General features: G+C 40.4%; 1 pseudogene; it reads right to left on the bottom strand.

Moving 5' to 3' along the window:
• Window positions 1-885: 885 nt before the first annotated feature.
• Window positions 886-3247, bottom strand: LOC131273843 (E3 ubiquitin-protein ligase Mdm2 pseudogene; annotated as a pseudogene).
• Between the last annotated feature and the right edge of the window lie 8868 nt (window positions 3248-12115).

The following is a 12115-nucleotide window of genomic DNA, read 5'->3' as shown; positions in this document are numbered from 1 at the left end:
TTCCTGCCCCCTGCCCCCAGTCATTTGTTCTCTGTGTCCACTTGCTGCGTGTTCTTGTTTTTGTCGACTTCTGTTGTCAGTGGCATGGGAATCTGTGTCTCTTTTTGTTGCATCGTCTTGCTGCATTAGCTCTCCGTGTGTGGTGCCATCCCTGGGCAGGCTGCACTTTCTTTCACGCTGGGCAGCTCTCCTTACGGGGCACACTCCTTGCACATGGGGCTCCCCTACACAGGGGACACTCCTGTGTGGCACGGCACTCCTTGTGCACATCAGCACTGCACGTGGGCCAGCTCTACACAGGTCAAGGAGGCCCGGGGTTTGAACTGTGGACCTCCCATGTAGTAGACGGACACCCTAACCACTGGGCCAAATCTGCTTCCCTGTAAAGAATATTCTAAGAGACTCTGAAAGAGCAGAGTAACTAAGGATGAGAAGATTTAAGAGTATCTAAAATTTAAATAATAAATCTTTCTCACAAAATTTATCTCCTTAAAAGAAAGGTACTAAAGAACTTATATGTGAATATCCTACTTATATTTTGAAAAATCAGATATTTTTATTTAAGTGAAGGTGGAAATGAATTAAAATATGAAGGATAGAATTAAATAACCAACTATATAGCCAATTCAAATTACATTAAAACCCAAATGTGAACTATAAACAGAAGTGAAATTTTCCTAAAATGAAGTGAATATTCACTAAACCCATCCCCTCCCCAAGTAGGTAAATTATATGAAGGAGAAGAATTCTACATGGACTGAGATACTTTTACACTTCAATATGTATAGAAACATAAAAATAAATTTAATGTTGCCAAAATAACTGTCTGAGTTTTTAGGGTTACATAGTTAGAAATATATAATTCTACTCTTACAAACAAGTCAACTAGGAGAAATAAGTTAGCATAATCATTTGAACTAGCTGCCTACATATTGGACAGGCCTTATTTTATTTTATTTTGTTTTATTTTAGCTTTTTTGAATATGTAAAACAAGCCATGATATGTCCTTTTTTGTCATGGATGATACAGTCAATTTTAGGTCACAAGGTTCAATGGCACAAAGATGGAAACTAGATTCCATGCATTTTTCTTTATCTTGTGTTTCATTCCTCTCAAACTCCCTGACAGCTTTATTTAATTTTTTTTAATTTTTAAAGAAGCTTTAGATTATATAAATGTTTAATAAAAATATAGGGGATTCCCATATTCCCCAACCCCTCACCCTAACCCTCCCACACTTTCCCACATTAACATCTTTCATTAGTGTGGTAAATTTGCTACAATTGATGAACACATATTGAAGCATTGTTATTAACAATGTACTATAGTTTCTATTATAGCTTACACTCTGCCTTACCCAATTTTATAGGTTATGACCAAATGTAATGGCCTGTACCTGTCATTGCAATGTCATGCAGGACAATTCCAGTGCCCCAAATGTCCCCATATTATACCTATTCTTCCCTCTCCCTCACCTCAGAACCTCTAGTGGCCACTACCTTTACATCAATGATAAAAGTTCTTCCATTGCTAGAATAATATTAAGTCTATAATAGAATAATACTAAGTCTACTTTAGTCCATTGTTCACTCCCCAGTCTTGAGGATTTCAGGATGGTGATCCCACTGCTTCTACTTGAGAGGGGGCTTAAATCCCAATGGGCAGATGGCTGACATCTTCTTACTGGTATAAATGTTGCTACTAGAAGTTGATGGCTGAGAATAGCCCTCATTTTCTTGGGATTGGGAGGCTTGTGTGATTTTATTATTTTCCTCTATGTCATTTTTTCTAAAATCAGGAACATTAAAGCCCTCTTCTACATGTGTTGAGTTTTCTAGTATGGCTTTCCCAGGTATTTTCCCTTTATTATTTCCTTTATCTTCAGGAAGTCAATTCTCACATTGGTTGTAATGCATTTCCACAAGGGGAGGATACATTTCATTGCATGAAGTACATTTCCCACAGAGAGGCAAGGAAATTTCAGGATCTTCTTCAGATGAGTCTGTATCACTTTCCTTGCTTGATATACAGTAACTTGATAAACCTGACCATCTTCATATGAGAGTTCTTGTCCTTCACTAATCTTCTGAATCAAGAGATTCAACTTCAAATTATACACTGAATTGATCTGAAACTGAATCCTGATTCAACCAATCACCAGAATGTTCACTTAAACCAGTATCAAAATCCAGATTCGATAGTCTCCATTCATTCACTCCTACAGAATCTTTTACACCATATCTTCCTTATTATACATAGAGCAAGACTTTCATCAGAGGAAAAGTAAATTCTAGCAAATTTGTGGTGCTTTCTGTTGTCCACCAGCTAAGTCTTCTGAATTTTCTGTCTCACTAATTATTCTCCTTTTAGATGAAGGTCTAAAAATCAAATTTGAGGATGAAGGATTCTCCTTCTACACCTCTTGCACAAGGTCCATCTGATGGCTGCCATCTTTTTTTTAAAGATTTATTTTATTTCTCTCCCCTTCCCCCTCCCCTGACCCAGTTGTCTGTTCTCTGTGTCCATTTGCTGTGTGTTCTTTGTCCAATTCTGTTGTTGTCAGTGGCATGGGAATCTGTGTCTCTTTTTTATTGCATCATCTTGTTGTGTCAGCTCTCCGTGCATGTGGCACCCTTACTGGGCAGGCTGAACTTTCTTTCATGCTGGGCAGCTCTCCTTAAGGGGTGCACTCCTTGTGCATGGGGCTCCCCTATGTGGGGGGCACCCCTGTGTGGGGCAGCTCTCCTTGTGTGCATCAGCACTGCACATGGGTCAGCTCCACATGGGTCAAGGAGGCCCGGGGTTTGAACTGTGGACCTCCCATTTGGTAGACAGACACCCTATCCACTGGGCCAAGTCCGCTTCCTGATGATTGCCATCTTGAAGGTGACACCTGTTTTCACTTAGAGATGCACCTGAATCTGATGGTTCCTGCTGGTTGACTACTACCAAGTTTCTGTAGACATTTTTCTGTGTTCTTTCACAGAGGAGCTTGGCACTACAAAAACTCCTCTAGAAGATAATTTGAACAATATACAATATATTGTTGTTTCTCATCACTTTGTCATAATATAGTGGCCAAGATAAAATATAATGTCTTTCATTGTGTGTCTTTTTGTGCACCAACAGACTTTAGCAACTTCAGTAATGATTGTTTTGTTCTAACCAGGGTCTCTGGTTCTGAAACAGGAATCTGTGAGGTGCTCATAGCATATCAGTAGCTAGATAATTGTTGGTATTGCACATTTGCCATGCAGGGTTTTTCATGCCTACAGTGGGATCTTTGAGACTCCCCAGTTCTGTTCATGGGGCACATGGAAGCCTGCATGTCAATTTCACACTACTATTGTATTCCAACACATTAGGTTGGGAGTAGGAGATCCCTTGAGGCAAAAGCACAAGAACCTGAGTCAGAGGTTCTGACCAGAAAAAGGCTCAGTTTCTTGCTCCATCCCCCTTCCAGTCACACAGGGCAATACAAGCCCAAACAAAAGGAACAAAGGTTGCTAATAGCCATGCTCCCCCCTCTTCCCATCTGTCCTCTTGATAGTGGGAGGCCACTGGGGCTGGGAAGATAAGTATGGAGGCCCCCCCAACCTCCTGAGAACCCATATAGATCAGAGCATTCTGCTTTGATGCCTTGAGAGACATGCTTGTTGTCTCTGCTAACTAAAAGGGAAGAAGATTAGAGCTCTTCTGTTTTATTAAGCTCTTAGATGCTCTTATCTTTTTAAACAAAAGAAGCAGCATTTGGAAATGTACACACACATCTTGTCTATTCTCTTTTATGTAGCCAGAAATGAAGCAGTTGCTTACAGATAATAAAATGCTTCTCAGTTTTACTACTGTGTGGTTAGACTGGTAAGAGGATGTGTCTGTCCCCTTGAAGCTGGCACATGGTCTGTATGAATGCCCAGAGCCTGGAGAAGCCCTGGGCTCCCACCCAGCTCTTCAGGGTGACAGTGGCCCTCCATCCTGCCATCCTCCCCAGCCCAAGGCTGTGCTACTTATATGTCACCAGGTCCTTGTCTGGTCAGCACCAATGTGAAACACCCTTCTCCATTCTAAAAGATTCTAGAAAGGAATCTTCTGGCTCTTTTAATACTATTATTATGTAGCAAAAGTTTTCTCTTCCTTTCTAGCATGGTATTTTTTGTTTGGGTTTTGTTTTTGTGCTGAAATAACAATTCTCTTTCTTGCTCAGTCAGCCTCACATCTGTTCCGTATAATATACCATGGCCAGACTCAGTACAGTCTCAGCACACCAGTGTCTTCCCAGGTCATGTCCATGATAAAACAGCCCACTTCCCTCATTGGCTGACCAACCTTGTGGGTTTAAATTATGTGACACGGACCATTTTCCCAAATTGAGTACATTCAGTTGTTCATATGACCCTCATGGTATTCACGATATATGTAGGTTCACAACAGAAGATGATACATTATCAATATGATACCTAAATAATAGACTGCATATGTCATCATTTATAACAATGTAACTTCATCAAGAACTTCCCTCTGAAAGTTCTTTTTTTCAGATTTGTGCTAACATGGGGGTCAGGGACTAATTCCACAGGCATCATGTAGACATCAGACAAGGTTGTTTTCAAGCACCATTTTTTAAAAGAAAATATTTATTTTGCCCCATAATGATAGCAATGTATGTAATCTCTGTCACAAATCTCAGCCCAAGTCTAAATATTTTTAAGGTGCTATGAACTTAGGGCAGCACTGGGCAGCTTAGCACTTGCTGAAATGTGTTCAGTGTTCAATTATATTTGTGCACATTTCTTTACTGTACAATAAGGAAAACAACATTTAATTTTCTAATTATCCAGAGAAAGTAATGTAAAACAATGTTTTACTGAGAAATAAGAAAGTTTTCTTGTTGTTTTTCAGGGGGTTAGGATTATTTTCTTTGCTCTATTTATTTTCAAAGTTCTTTTGCATTCTCCTTTTCATATATTTCCTTCATTTTACCAAAAGCTGTCCTTTATTCTTCAGCCTTGATCTTTTTGTCTTCTAAAAATGCCATATTTGCTTAATGAAACCTCAGGGAAATGATAATGCCTCACACACACTGGATGTGTCACTTGTCTTTATTTTATTTGGTCATTAAATTTTTGTTTGGGGGAAGAGACATGCATGGCAACTGCATGGCATATTCCACTTACTCGCTGCCTTCTCCACAAGTATGTCTGAAACATTTCTATAATTGTACAGAAGATGCAATGAGTACATAGCTTCATTTATATCACAACATCAAAGATTGGGTTATTTTTCTTTTAATGTTTACAACCTATTTTCTCCATTTAAGGAGTGCTGCTTTAAGAACTATGTGGTATTACAGAAAAAGTTGGAGATTAGTTTGAGGACTGTTTATTGTTATACTCCTTGTCAGTCCCCCACTGATTGAAAAATTGTTCCAGATAGCTTATCTTATATTAGGATGAGGTCTTAGTTGGTATTTAAGAAAACCAGTCCATTCTTAGCTTTAAGCTTTCAATTTTAAGAATAAATGCATACAGCAGGAATTTAGAAACTTAAATGTGAGCTTAACTTATTGCAGTCATAGTTTCCTCATAAGTTCTTTGTCAGCTATTTCATGTGCATTAGAAATAACAAGCTGGGCTCCAGTCTTGTGAAGCTGCTGCTGGTTAAAGAAGGATGTGCAGATGCTACCAAGTGTGGCATCTGGACCTCACACTGTCATGAAGCCCGAGTCAGGGGAAAGGAACTGAAATAAAATCATTGCCTTTTTAAACATGGGAGCCTTTACTTGGCCTTATAAGGTGGGAAGGGGAAGCTAATATTAAAAATCAGCCTTGAAGGGTGGGTGCAACACCATTTGCTTTGTTAGGTGGTTTGGTGAACGTTTTTGCATGTGGGTCTTTCTCTTTTTACAGAGTAGATCGAGGTCCAGCCAAGTTGACTATAAAGGAAGTCAGATATCCCATTAAATTGCTATAAATTAGGAATGTGCCATTGGAGATCGCATCCACCCTACATTATTCAGAGCAGCAGCAGCTGTTTGCTGAGGGAGAAGGTTCTGTGGTGTCCTCATCACCTGCCACCTTGAGAGGCTGCTGCCTGCTCCTCTTTGGACAAAACTGCCACATCCAACCATTCCATTCCTCCCCAGTGTTCTTTGCTTTTAGAGTGGAAATTCACAGAATGAATCCCAGCCCTTCATTTGCATGGTTGTGGCATTGACTGAGCCTCAACTTCAGGGTCACAGTGGTCGGGAGGCACTGGTGGCTGTCCTGAGTGCAGTGGCCCTCACTGAGCACCTGCCATCCAGTCTTCAGTCCATAAGTGTTGCTGCTGGGGAACCAGAGCTGAGTCTAAGCACTTCACTCATCCCACTGCATAGGACAGACACAGGATTTGAGTCCACATCTGGGAGCCCAGTGTCTGGAATTTCCCTTCCTGGGTGTTTCTCAGTCAGCAGAGCAAGCATGCCTATTTTAAATAAGCAGCATTTCTAATATTCATTGTGCTGTTCTGGTATACATATTATTAACTATAGTCCTTTGCGAAACATGTATCTGCTGTTCACATCTTATTACAGTTACTTAAAAGATAATCAGCTGTGCCCAAAATAGGATGTTTTTGCTTTCACTTATTTTCTTAGAAGTTTAGGTATTGTTTGTTTGTTTAGTTTTTTAGTCAACAGTGTATTCAAATCAAGTTCTGGAAATAGAAAATTACTGCCTTATATTGCCTAATATAAAGGCATTCCATGAAGTTTGAAACAAGCTAAAAGGACACTGAAGTTCTTCTTCCTTATAAAACTTCAATAATTTTCCTGATGAAATTAACGAATGTGGTTGAAGACTGTTGTTTATCCAACTTTTTCTTTCTGGGCAAATGTGGTCTCTTCCCTTTACACGTTTAGAAAAAGGGTCATATTTAAGTAGGTTGGTAACGTTGTGGCTGTGGTTAGGAGACACCAGTGCATGAGCCTGCCTGTCAGCCTGCAATAAACATAGCCTTGTTCCTTTCTGAGTGATTTAAACTACACAGAAGTCCATTAGAAGGCTCTCTACAGCCATTGGGCTTCTGTCTTCTCTTCTAAAACTGCTGAGCTCATGACCCTGTATAAATAGCCCTTATTTTGTTTGTCGCTGACATAAGGGAGGTTGAATGGGAGGCTGGGTCATGACAAGACTGGGAATCTTAGGGCACAGAATATGCAGAGAGTTTTGTGGTGATCATGGCATTTGTATGTCAGGGGCACTGTGGACCTCTGTTTAGGCAAGAGGTTCCTGGGAACCTGAGTCCTGCACCCTCTCCCCCATCACTTCCACCTGCACACACATCTGTGGCTCAGTGACACCCTGCAAGTGGGGTCTGGGGTTGGTGTGCTGCTCTGCCAGCTACTTCAGGGGTAACTCCTCTCCTGTCTGCCTCTCCTTCACACAGAGAACCTGCAGTTTTGGAGGATTTGACCTGACAAACCATTCTCTGCACATGGGCAGTAGTAATGCCTTCCCAGTGGTGAGTGCAGTCAGAAGGAGACCAGTGGTTTATACTGGAGGGATGTGGTTGGCAAGGGCTTGAGCTTGGTGCTTAGAGAATAGAGGCCTGTGAGCAGGCGGTCCTCTATGGCCCTCAGGCTCTTCCCTGCTCCATGGGGGTAAGTGAGAGCTACCCCAGGCTGGTCTTCTCCCTGAAGGCAGCCACTTCCCCAGGTGCTTTTATCACTCTCCTCACACAGTGGATTGAGGGGTCTTTGGTTTGTGCAGAGAACACCAAATGGAGCATGGCTGAATGGAGACTGAGATTTCCCACCAAGCCTCTGGGCTCCTGTGGCCTCTCTGCTGCCTTCATGGTCCAGTCCCCACTCACAGGGGATTCTGCTTCTGGACCTCAGCCCCAGAGGCTGCTGGATGCCCAGCTTGCTCCCTAAAGTCCACTATCTCAGGGCTGAAGGGTTTAGGTGAGCTTTCTGTGCAGCTTTGGAAAAACATGCATTTTGTCACAAAACTGAAATTTAGATTACCTGCTTTATATTTGTTAGCATCATATGTGACACAAGAAGGGTTTGAGAAATTTCTGGGAGAAAAACTTTTATTTGGATGTCAAATTTTATTACTTTGTAAACCCATAATTTTATGTAGTGATGCTTTTAAAAAATGAAAGTATGATTTTTTTTTTCTTTTCTCAGGAGAAAGTTTTTTTTTTAAGCAAAACAAAATGAGTGCTGACCACAGCCTGCCTTTTCAGACTAGGAAATTCAAACCTAGAAGAGCCAATACCGTTGGCCACCTGATGCCCGCTTTGCTGACTTGCCTTTTGTTCTCCTGGGAAGGGTTACCTGGACATTAGTCCATATAAACCACTGTTGGACTGATGAAGTGCAGTCCCCTTGGGATTTTTGTTGTCTGTTTGAGGTACCAAGGCCAGGGTTTGAACCAGAGACCTCATATGTGGGAAGCTGGAGCTCAAACATTGAGCCACATAGGCTTCCCTGAATTGATTATTTCTTTTGTTTTTCTTGTTTTTCTAAAATTTTAGGAGGCATGAGGCAACTGAATCCAGGATCTCCAATGTAAGAAGGGGACACTCGACCACTTGAGTCACATCTGCTCCTAATAATGTTATTTTAACAAGGGTTTATCTTGATGACTAGAGAAAGTATGGAAAATAGGTTTTTGAGGAAGATAACAAAAGCATAAAAACAAAATTGTAAATATAGATAAAAGCAAAAGGGTGCCAATTAAACAAGGGAATTTTGGTGTAATGAAAAAAATTATTTTGATACATCTTTGCCTTGTCCCAACTTAGTCATAAATTCACATTTTGAGCAACCACCTGAGTTAACCCTTCCCTGGGTATAACCACAACTAGCAACACCTGCACCTTCACAGGTATGGATGATAAGAGCTAACCTCAGCTTCTATGATCAGCCTCTGCCCCTTCTTTTCAATTGCCCCTTGCCACTGCAGCTCTTTCCTGCTGCATAATTTATTTGCAAGGCATCAATTTCCATATGGTTTGGATGATAAGAAGCTGCTCTCAGCTTCTCCACATGGCCTTAGTTACATCTGCTTTTTGTACCATATATTGTGAAACTGCCAGGCCCAGGGTCCATTGGATCCTTCCCATCTGGGTCACAGTAAAGACAAGCGCCTGGAATAAACATGTGCTCCAACCTGCCCCTCCATGAACCCTCCCAGGAACCTAGGCTAGGTAAGCTGGGACCTGCCATGCCAAGATTCTCCATTCTCCCCCTCCAGATTCTTCGATGTTATGAACCTCTCATTTCATGCTATCTTGCTGGGTATCTGTGTTTGTACCTCATCACCCAAAAAACTTCCCCATAACCTGCAAAACACTTGGTTGAATGGGTTCTTGTTCTATGATCTTGGCAGTACCTGTCCACATCAGATACACACACAGTGTCAACTGCTTCTGGATTATTTTGGTTAATTTTAATTTTGGATCATATATCATTTCATATACCCACCTTGGAAGTGGCACCAGTTTTAGCTGCATGTGTTGTACCCAAGTCTCATTTCCTTCTAATTTGACAGCTATATGTGAAGTTATTAAAACCTGATAAGTTTATTTTGAGTAGGCCAGAGATTGGTTTTTCACTGTTTTCTTTTCCAGAATATAATGTCATCAGTTTGCAGGTGGTGGAATGTTGTCGTTAGGTGGTAGAGGGTTAGTAAATCTTCAGTAACTTTAAAAAAAAAATCCCTGAGGATATTCCATTGATTTCCTGCAATACTGAAAAAAACCTCAATTCACTATCATTGGATCCTGTTTTAGTTAACCGAGGCTGATGAAAACAATATTTCCCCAAATGAGCTGGCTTTTCCAAAGGGGGTTTATTGACTTGTAAGCTTCTGTTGTGAGGCTGAGAAAAGAGTCCAAATCAAGACATCCTCTGGCAATGCTCTCTCCTCAAAGATCAGCTGTGGGTGATCCTGGACTCCTGTCATATGGGAAGGTACATTATGGCATCCGTCAGTCTCTGCTTTCTCCTCTGAACTCTGTTGCTTTCAGTTTCTGGTTTCTCTCTCAGCTTGTGAGCATTTCACTCTGAGCACCTGCGTCTGTCTCTTTCCATATGGACTCTAGTAAGAGGATTAAGTCCCACCCCGGGGCATGCCTTACAGAAGTAATCTAATCAAAGAGTCCCATTTACAATAGGTCCACTCCCACAGGAATGGATTGGCTCTAAGGACATGATTCTCTGGGATCCATCCAACATCAAACTGTTACAGATCCTCTCTAGTGAACTGTTCGCCATACATGGGCTGCCCTATAATTACCTCTTGTGGGATCAGTGGTGTTTGCCTGATGGCATAGACCTCAGGGCCATGAGGACCAAAGGGAATGTTTTGGCCAAGACAGCACCAGTGAGTCAATATTTAAACTTTAATTTAAATATCCCATGGATATATTCTACCTTACCATAGGTGTCACATGGTATGGGCAATGGGTGATTTGCTGGATAGTAACCACTTGACACAAACTTTAAATATATATATATACATATATATTTTTTAAAAAGATACTTAGATTACATAAATGTATATTGATACACTTTTTTTATAATCTTTCCAGTGAAGTGAGTTTGAAGCTTGCTTGAGAGTTCAAAGCATACTCCCTGCTTTGGAAAACCATTGTCATTTTTTCCCCTACAGTTAAAGCATTCTTATTTTGACAAGAGAACGCTTCAACCCATTCTTACTACCTGTAAGTCATAAACTATATATAATTATAATCCATTGAAAGGGCTGGTGAAGCCCTTCAGCTGATGTTCAAATAGTCCAGTTGTGGCAGTTAAGTTTATGGAGATATAAACATTAATAAATTTTGCCTAGATGATGAGACTGTCATGTATGAATCTGATTACAGATTTTTTAAAGTACCTTATCAAAACTGCCCACCAATATATTTCCTTGTCCTTCTTCATTTTTTTGCATTCTGTAATGGGTAATTTCATGGAGTGCTCATGTGTAGTTCCTTCTAGGGACTCTAGGACAACAGGGCACCATCCAGCACTTCCTAGATTCCATTCCCAGAATTTAATTGGTAACCCTGCTGACTCTATTTTTCTTTTTCAAATACAGAAACATTTTCCTAACTGTGAGCTAACTCATTTGGAGAGGCCTTATGAAGGACATTATACAAGGAAAATGTTTTGTTGTCTCCACATATTGTTTAGCTGTGAGGTTGACATTTTTCTTATCTTCTCATTAAGTTTTGTGAGTGTGTGCTTCCATTTTTATCACAGCATTTTTTCTTTGTTTTACCTTTTCCTTAGGTGATAGAAATACATCTATTATTTTAGATATTTACCATTTTTTATTTGGTTCCTAATGACTGCAGGAAGTCCATTTGTTTTCATAAACTTCCAAAATCATGAATTACTCCAAACGCATACCTATAGTCAGTATAAATATTGTGATTTCCTTTTAGCTAAATGACTGCCTCTATTTAAAAGTTTTACCACAGCTCACTAGGGCATGGTGAGGCCAGGGGCTTGCTGACCAGTAATTGCTTCTACTGTAGTGGTTACTTCATAGTCTGCCTCATAATTATGTTTCTGTTTTATGGTAAGACACATCTAAAAATATGATCTAAGCCAGGTTTATCAAGGATTTTTTTTTGTTGTTTGTTTTGTTTTGTTTTTGTGTGTGTTTTGTTTTGTTTTGCCTTGTTTTTGGTAAATCTGATCCTGGGGATAATAACTGAGAAACAGGAACCTCACAATCTTGAGAGTCATCTTTTTCAGGCATGGGCAACAGAGTACTGGATTTAAAATATCACATTAGAGGATTTGGATATTTTAAGGAGAGAGCAGTATGATTTCAAAAAAGGTCAGTTTGTGAGTTGACATATGCTGGGTTTTTCTTGAGATTAGAAACCAGCAAATCATGAGCTCTATTAACTGAAAGGTATGCCCCCTGCCCAAGTCAGCTGACACCTCATGTAATTTGCAACCACAGCTAATATTCTTTCATAGCTGAGTATGGTGTAACTACTGCATCCAATTACAGACTGGAATATTCCATAGCTTTTTCCCTGTTGGAAACTGAGGCACAGTGGTCTCACAAGGAGAGACATGCTGTTTCCATGGCTATGTTTGAAACC

Source organism: Dasypus novemcinctus, chromosome 17 (genome assembly GCF_030445035.2).
Source record: "Dasypus novemcinctus isolate mDasNov1 chromosome 17, mDasNov1.1.hap2, whole genome shotgun sequence".
NCBI classification, from domain to species: domain Eukaryota; kingdom Metazoa; phylum Chordata; class Mammalia; order Cingulata; family Dasypodidae; genus Dasypus; species Dasypus novemcinctus.
The sequence above is the reverse complement of the archived record's forward strand: the minus strand, read 5'-3'. Positions and strand labels throughout refer to the sequence as shown.